Genomic DNA, 8,297 nt, shown 5'->3' on the forward strand with positions numbered 1-8,297 from the left:
ACAGGGCTCTGTCTCCCAGTCACTGTAGGGGACATAAGAGAGGGAGTGGGGGTCTGCTCTCCTGCTTCCAGGCTCTCAGGGCTAGCTCACTTGTGACCCTGACAATGGGAGTCAGCTCTAGTATGCTGCCCAGTTGGGGTACAGGGTCTGCACTTCTGTGTGCTGTAACTAATGTGGGGTAATGCTAGTTGTCTCTCTATTTCACCTGAAAGATACCAAGGGGCAGAGAGAGGGAGGGCATCTTTTCCTCACCCATGCCAGCTCATGGCAGATGAGGAGGGGTGGGGTCAGCTCTCCTGCTCTCATGACTCATCTGCATCCCTGAACACAGGCTCACCTCTAGTGTGCTTTCCAGGTGAAGTATATGCCTATGATGAGTGGTGGAGCCATCTTTCCTGAGGGGCAGGACCAGCGATCCTTCCTAGGGCCAGTGGTGAGTGGGGAAGGCTCAGCACAGCATGGTTCCAATGACCTCCATGCTAAAATGGGCCATGGACATTACCACAGACCCCAGCTGCAGCAGGACCATGGACGCAGGCACGGCCCTCAGCAGCAGCTGCTCCGTCCGGACGCTACCATGGCCCCAGTGGCAGCATTGGCCACTCATATCAGCATAGCCCTAACAGCAGGACGGCCCCTGGGCACTTACATGGTCCCAGGTGGCTGGTCAGATTCTGTGCATCCACAGAACCCTTGTTGGCAACTGGAGCCATGGACACCACTCCCCAAACCCTGGCCTTCACAGAGCTATGGAACTAGACATGTCATTAGGCAGTGCCCGTCCCTGGACATCTACATGGCTCTAGGTGGTAGCACTGGCTACTCAGATCAGCATTGCCCTGGGCATGGTCCTCAGACACCAATATGACCCAAAGTGACTAGCTAACCCCAGTCATCCATGTGGTCCTTGGTGACAACTGGAGCCACAGACCTTAAACTCAGACCCCGACTGCTTTAGCCCTCTGCAGTAGCACTGGACTGGATGACACCATTACCCAGGGTGACAGTACAGGCACTTTTATCAGGATATCCCTATTGGTAGCATGGCCCTCAGATGCCCTTGTGGCCACAGGCTATGGCCCAGACCCCCTTGTCATCTATGTGGCCTTTGGTGGGAACATGGGCCATGGACATCACTATAGACACTGGCTTTGTAGGATAATAGACCCAGGCTAGGCAGTAGCCTGGGCCCAGGAGTCACCAAGATACCAGATAGCAGTGCAGGCCACTAGGACCAGCATGGCCTCCGCAGCATTGTGGCCTCAGACACCAACATGGCCCCTTTGATGGTCTTAAGAGGCACCAACACCAGCACAGACCCTGGATGCAGCAGGCCCAGACATGGCCCTGGTGCAGGCTATACCCTGGCCACAGTTGGCAGGGCATCTATATGGGCGCCTGTGGCAACATGGGAAAGGGCCCCCAACACAGATCCTGACCCCACCCAAAGCCCCTTGCAGCATGGCCTGTAAAACAGATATTACTTTAGGTGACTGGCTAACAAATAATGACACAGAACTTATTATTAATTAGGGAAGCTCAGCCTTAGCTTAGGCTTGTCCCACTAGCTCTGGCAGTGTAAACTAACCTGCTTTTATTAGTCTATGTTTTACCATGTGGCTTTTACCTTTCTTTCATTACGTGTGCCTGACTCCCTCCATATCTCTTTGGCATCTCCCGTGAGCCCGGACTCTCCTCCTCTTCCTTTATCCCCCAAGTAATCCCACCTATGATCCTGCCTAGCTGCTGGCTGTCCAGATTTTTATTACACCAATTACAACACACCTTCACACAGTGTATGTATGCTGGAATTAAACCCAGGTCCTCTGGAAGAGAAGTCAGTGCTCTTAACCACTAATTTGTCTCTTCAGCGCTCAGTGCAGTAATAGTAATACTACAGGATTGAAATGAGGAGATACATGGGACAACGGAGCTGCTCCCCTTACCCCACTCTGTGTGAGTGTGTGTGTGTGTGTGTGTGTGTGTGTGTGTGTGTATGTCTGTATTCATTCCAGCACTGATGTTTATAGTGAGTAGTACATTTTAGGACTATTCGTATAATTCAAAGGTAGACCTTATTCCAGCACTGATGTTTATGGTGAGTAGTATATTTCAGGCATATTTATAGAACACAAAGGTAGACCTGTAGATTTAAACAAGTAAAGTAATTCCATAGTGCATATTTCAAAAGGAGTCTTTCTTTCAGTAGGCCCTCAGAGGTTGAAGGATGTTTTGGTTATAAAGACAATATTGGTAAGTGTGTCATACATGACTGAATTGTCATGGTAAAGATACATTGCCTGAAGATCCGGGGATAGTGTAGAAATGTCTGGACACACCGGGTTAAAAACTTCAGTCAGGAGTATGCGTGCTCATAACTTAAACTTAAAAGATGGGCAGGCAGCAACTTCCTCAAAGTGTGCCTTTAACAAAATCAGAGGAGTGTCTCTTGGGGGACATGGGACTTTATTAGTCTCTTCTCACATGCCTGTTTTGTGAACGCTAAGTTGTCACTTTTATGTTTCAAGTGTAGATAAGAATTCAGAGACTAGTGACTACAAAGACATTCCCAAGTAAAAGGGCAAAGTTGAGTCTTTATTTTGTTTTTAAGACAGAGTGAAATGAAGAACCAACTCATGGAAAGTTACAGAAGCCTAACAAACATGGTATAATTGGCCTGTAGAGATTGTATCTCTGAGGAGGAAAGTTCCTTCGTCCAAAACAGCCCTCACCTGCTGTGGGACTCCTGTGTTGGGGCTGGCTGAGTGAAGATGGGACAAGCAGCATGGAGCCAGGGTCTGGATATCACCCAGCCTCTCTCTGCTTGCTGATGCCTCTGACGTTTGGACTAAAATTTGTTGCTAAAGAGCTGCAGGTCAAGCTCTGATAGCCTGCTACAGAAGAAAAGTCCTTTCAGATAGGTCTGAGACCACAGGCATCAGACTTTGACCACCTACACAGAAAACAGACTGCTGACATAGGATGGTTTTGGATCTGCCTAAAGGAAGCACAGGTTTAATCTGCCCTGATTCCTGGGGAAAGAGAAGGATAGCTTTTGGGGAAGGAAGGACAGGGTTACCTCTCTTCTAACAAGTTTTTCTCCAAGAAGCGGGGAGGGAGGATAATGTGACTAATTGTAACAATGCCTGAAGACTTCCAGCTATGGACCTCAGCACATTGAGACACCCCAATATTCTACAGCGATGCTTGTCTGGATGGAGCTTCATCTGAACAGTAGGCTCCATGTTTAATAGATGTCACAGCGGAGCAGATTCACACAAGCATAGGTCTAAGGTACTGGTAATGGGCGTGTGTTAAGTGAGCACATGACCTATCTGGTTGGGACAACTGTGTCTGTCTCACGTTTTCTTCTGAAATGTCAGAGTAATATGAGATTGAAGAGGCTTTTCCCAGGTCGTGGGACTTTTGTTACCCACACGTGACTTTAATAAAACGAACAAACGGTTACTAAGAGCTCCTGAGTCAGTTTCTGAACACAGAACCCTCAAGGCTCAGAAATACAAGAACATCATCAAGATTAGAAGGTTTGGGTTGTTATGGACCAGTTGGATTGGTATCCTCTGACTGACTGCCTCGGTTACAGTCCAGAGAGAATGGAAAAGCTTGAGAGAAGACAGGTGTTTGAGTATCTGAGGCACTTGACTGTTTTAGAAGAAAATGAGAGCGAAGGAGCTGGGTGTCTGGAGAATGCCTACAATCCTTGATTAGACACAAAGAAGGGAGTTTGATTCTAGCCTGGGAAACACAATTGTGTGTGTTTTCTGCCTGTCTCCTATAATAAGGTAATGCCACTGAATACAAGAGTCATCCTGTGTTCCGAGTGTGTTCATGACTGAGTGTGGTGAATTGCAGATAAATAAGTTTGGGAAATTTAACTTGGGGGCAGACAAAGAGTCCAGAGGCATTTGCATATACACCCTTCATCTGTGAACAAATTAAGTTTGAGTAAACATTACCGTATGGAAGTTATATAACTATGAGTGAGAGACAGAGAAGGGAAGAGAGGTAGGGGAGAAAGAATAAAGGTAGGGGAAGAAGCAGATATAATCAGCAGCCATATCAATCAGCTAACTCAAGTGAGTTTTTGTCCATCTCTCTTAGTTACCCTCTCAATCCTAACTCTTAGCAGACAGGAAACATAAACAGCCAGTGGGAATGTTTTGCCAGATTTCCACAGTCTCAAGGTTATAGTAATTATTTTCATGGTCTCATGGTTTTAGGTAATGATTTCCGTGGTCCCATGGTTATAGGTAATATTTGTGGTAGGTGTTAGATATTACACTTATGAGAAGCTAGCTAATGCGTTTGTGAATTGGACTTGTGTCTTCACAGATGTACTCTACTGTTAACCTTTTCTTTGCCACTCTTCTGGAGGAAGAACACTACACTGGGAATTATTCCCTTGAGTCTTCTAAGGGATAGAGACAATCCTGAAGATTTTAAAGATGGGAAAGAGTCACACAGGTTTTACTTTTAAAATTTTACTAACTCTGAAATAAATAGCAATTTTTGGTATTCCCTTCCAACTAAAAAATCTATTCACACTTTCTATTTTCTAAATTGAAATTCAAAATTCTTGAGTAAATGAAGAGAAAAATTGAGTACCACATTATTTTTTTTAGCATTGGAGAACACAGCAATAAAATTGTAAATTAACAGAAGAATGTTCATAACTGTTAAGGTGTGGGTTCTGGGAAACTGACATTCAAAACTGTATGGAAAGGAGAGAGAGTGAAGGTTTATGGTTACACTTTTTAATTGAAACATGCAAGCATCTTAAGGGAGGTTCTGGGAAGAGCTTTGCTTAGGATCTGATATTTATTGTTATGTAACTTGGGCTTCGTTCTCAGGGATCTAATGGGCAAGGAAAACCAGACATGGGTGGGTGAGTTCTTGCTCCTGGGGTTGTCAAGCGACTGGCGGACTCAGGTCTCCTTGTTTGTGCTGTTTCTGGCCATGTACTTGCTGACCGTCCTGGGAAACCTACTCATCATCATCCTCATCGTGCTGGACAGTAGGCTCCATACACCCATGTACTTTTCCTCGGCATCCTGTCATTTGTGGACATCTGTTACACCAACAGTACGGTCCCCCAGATGCTCGTTCACTTCCTGTCAGCCTGGAAGTCCATCCCGTTTCACAGATGTGTGCTGCAGCTGTATATCTCCCTGGCGATGGGTAGCACGGAGTTCTTTCTGCTAGGCGCCATGGCCTACGACCGCTACGTGGCTATGTGCCATCCTCTGCATTACACGGTCATTATGCATGGAGAGCTGTGTCTGGGGCTGGCTTCGGCCAGTCTAGCTGCTGGGCTCACAAATTCACTAGTGCAGACCCTCATGATCTTCCAGTTACCCCTGTGTCGTAAGGTCGTCGATCACTTTGCCTGTGAGATTCTGGCTGTGCTGAGGCTGGCTTGTGTGGACATCTCGCTCAACAAGGTCATGGTGGCCATCTCGGGTTTTCTGGTGATTATGCTCCCCTGCGTCCTGGTGCTCTTTTCCTACGCTCACATAGTCGCCACCATTCTTCGCATTCGCTCTTCCCAGGGGAGACGCAAAGCCGTTGGGACTTGCGCCTCTCACCTCACGGTGGTTTCTATGTGCTTTGGAACAGCCATCTTTACATACTTGAGGCCTGTGGGCACATCCTCAGCTGGGCAGGAGAAGATGGTTGCTCTCTTCTATGCTGTTGTGACCCCAATGCTCAACCCCCTCATCTACAGCTTGAGGAACAACGACGTGATTGGGGCTTTGAAAAGAGCATTAGAGAAACCAAAGGAAAAGAAATAGATGAGAATGATTTCTTCTCTCCAACAGTCCACCAAAACACATCCCAGATAAGTAGGAAATGATTAATATTCACTTTCTTCCTAAATTTTCTTTCGGTGTGGCTTATATTTTTGTAACATGTTGTAGTTTTAACTACCTATTGGTAAACCGAAAACAAAAATCAGAAACCAACAAAAATGCCCTTCATTCTTAGTTCATATTCTGGTTCTAATCATCAAGTAGACTGTAATCTTCTTGGGTAAAGGTATGTAGATTTTTACCTCACGTGTTTCCGGCACATTAGAAATTCAATTGAATTCCTGCTGATTGATAATCCATTTAGTACATTCTTCACAGTTTCAGGTGACTTTCTGAACTATTACAGAGGGAATACTTGTTCAGTTTAAGGGTGTTACAAAATAAGTTGTTTATTAAAGTCTCAGGTAAAATGTGAGCATGAAGTTCCTCCTTCTTTAACAGAGGGTTACGGAAAGTGTTAGATGCTGGGAGAGAGTGTGTCAGTTTTCTCTGAGTGCAGGCCCAGGTAAGTGAAACACACTCCGTGGAAGGCCACACTTCCAAGAATAAATGAGCAGTATAAATTGGACTTGAGGAGTATGGCAAAAAGAAAAGAATTCATAAAACTGGGTTGGTAGAAAAGAGGAGATATATCTTGAAAGATTTGTGGGAGAGGTGATTAAAACATATGATAAAAAGTCTCAAAGAACTAATAAAAATTATAGTAAATCTAAGTTGTATATTTAATAGTTAAGACTTCTCTATTCTTGCCAGGCATTGGTGGCACACGCCTTTAATCCTAGCACTAGGGAGGCAGAGGCAGGTGGATCTCTGTGAGTTCAAGGTGAGCCTGGTCTACAGAGCGTGTTCCAGGACAGCCTCCAAAAACAATACAGAGAAACCTTGTCTCTAAAAAAACCAAAAAAGAAAAAGACTCCTCTATTCTATAGATGTTTTTTTGCACAAGTCCTTTGTTAGTTTTTATAAATTAACAAATTGTTTTTATTACATTATTTTCATTTTTCTCTTGCCATCTGGGAAGCCATTCAACATGTCTATTGTAGTAGCTGTGTATGAAATTGTATATACATAATTTACTATTTCATTGTTTATACTAGTTTTTATGCTTAGCCACATATTTTACAATTTACACATAGCTCTAGTCACATACCATATCGATGTAGGCTAACCCACCGTATTTCTATTATTTCAGCTCTCATTCTTGATGATATCCCCTCAACTCACTAACACCATGACAATAACACATGAAAATTTCTTCAGGGCACACACACAGGAATCAAGTTGCTAGAAGTTGGGAAATGCTATCCAGAATGGCATCTGAGGTCTGCACCCTTGATTCAGTGGATGTGATCTTTACACACGCTCAGCCTCACCAACACTTAGCGTGTTTTGAACTTTTACAGAGGGACTTGTTTATTACTGATTGCTCCTCTGCCCTGTCAGCTTGCACGCCATCCCCCAAATTAGGAGAGCCAGTCTGCAGCAAAGAGACATCTGAGTCAATTCCAGATAGATACTTCTAAGTCCTGTGTTTGGAGTGTGTGGTGCCTTTGACGAGGGGGTCTTAAAGTCAAGTTCTGGGAGGCAACCAAAGGCAGTGGCAATATCTATTATTATTCTGGGAGTCTCTTTCATTTCTCTGACCAAGAAATCAATGGTAGTTAGGCATCTCACCCCCAGATGAAGAGCTACAAGTTCTCAGTGTCTGCTGAGACAAGGAGAATCAGCCTCCTCAAGGGACAAGGTCCTGCAATGGTTGTCCTGCATTGGTTGTCCAATATCAACTGGTTAGCCCTAGAAATATGTAAATACTGTAAAAAACTAAGTAGAATTGATAGATTATGCACACACATATACTCGTGTGTGTGTGTGTGTGTGTATGTTTGTGGTGTGTGCGTGTGTGTCTGGGCATACATGAAGATATCATGGCATGTATCTGGAGGTTAGGGGACTTTAAGTGTCCGTATTTATTTTATGGGCCAAGGTTATATAGTCAGACTTTCCTTTGGACCACCAACTCACAAATAATAGTGTGAGGACTTATTAATTATGAAAGCTTGGCCTGCAGCTTAGGCTTGTTCACAACTAGCCTTTATAACTTAAATAAATCCATTTATATATTAATCTACACTCCATCATGTGGCCTTGCCACTCTTCCATTTTGCACCTCCTGTTTTCTCGTCACATCTCCTGGTGTCTCTTTTATGCCTAGATTCATCCTCCCCTTCCTTTCTCTCCTTGGAAATCTCACCTATGCCTCCTGCCAAGCTATTGTCTATTAAGCTTTATATTACACCAATCACAGCAATATATTTTCACACAGTGTACAAGCATCTCACAACATTTCCCCTTTTGTCTAAATAAAAAAGAAAACTCTATACAATAAGAATGATTATCAGGTAAGGATTACATTCACAATGTCCAGTCTATCTGCATTTGGCAAATTCAGGAAAAAAAATTCCATTA

General features: G+C 44.2%; 1 pseudogene; it reads left to right on the forward strand.

The window, feature by feature from the left end:
• Positions 1–4,878: 4,878 nt before the first annotated feature.
• Positions 4,879–5,813, forward strand: LOC121137766 (annotated as a pseudogene).
• Positions 5,814–8,297: the final 2,484 nt, after the last annotated feature.

Source organism: Mesocricetus auratus, unplaced genomic scaffold, assembly GCF_017639785.1.
Source record: "Mesocricetus auratus isolate SY011 unplaced genomic scaffold, BCM_Maur_2.0 Super-Scaffold_100694, whole genome shotgun sequence".
Taxonomy (NCBI): Eukaryota; Metazoa; Chordata; class Mammalia; order Rodentia; family Cricetidae; genus Mesocricetus; species Mesocricetus auratus.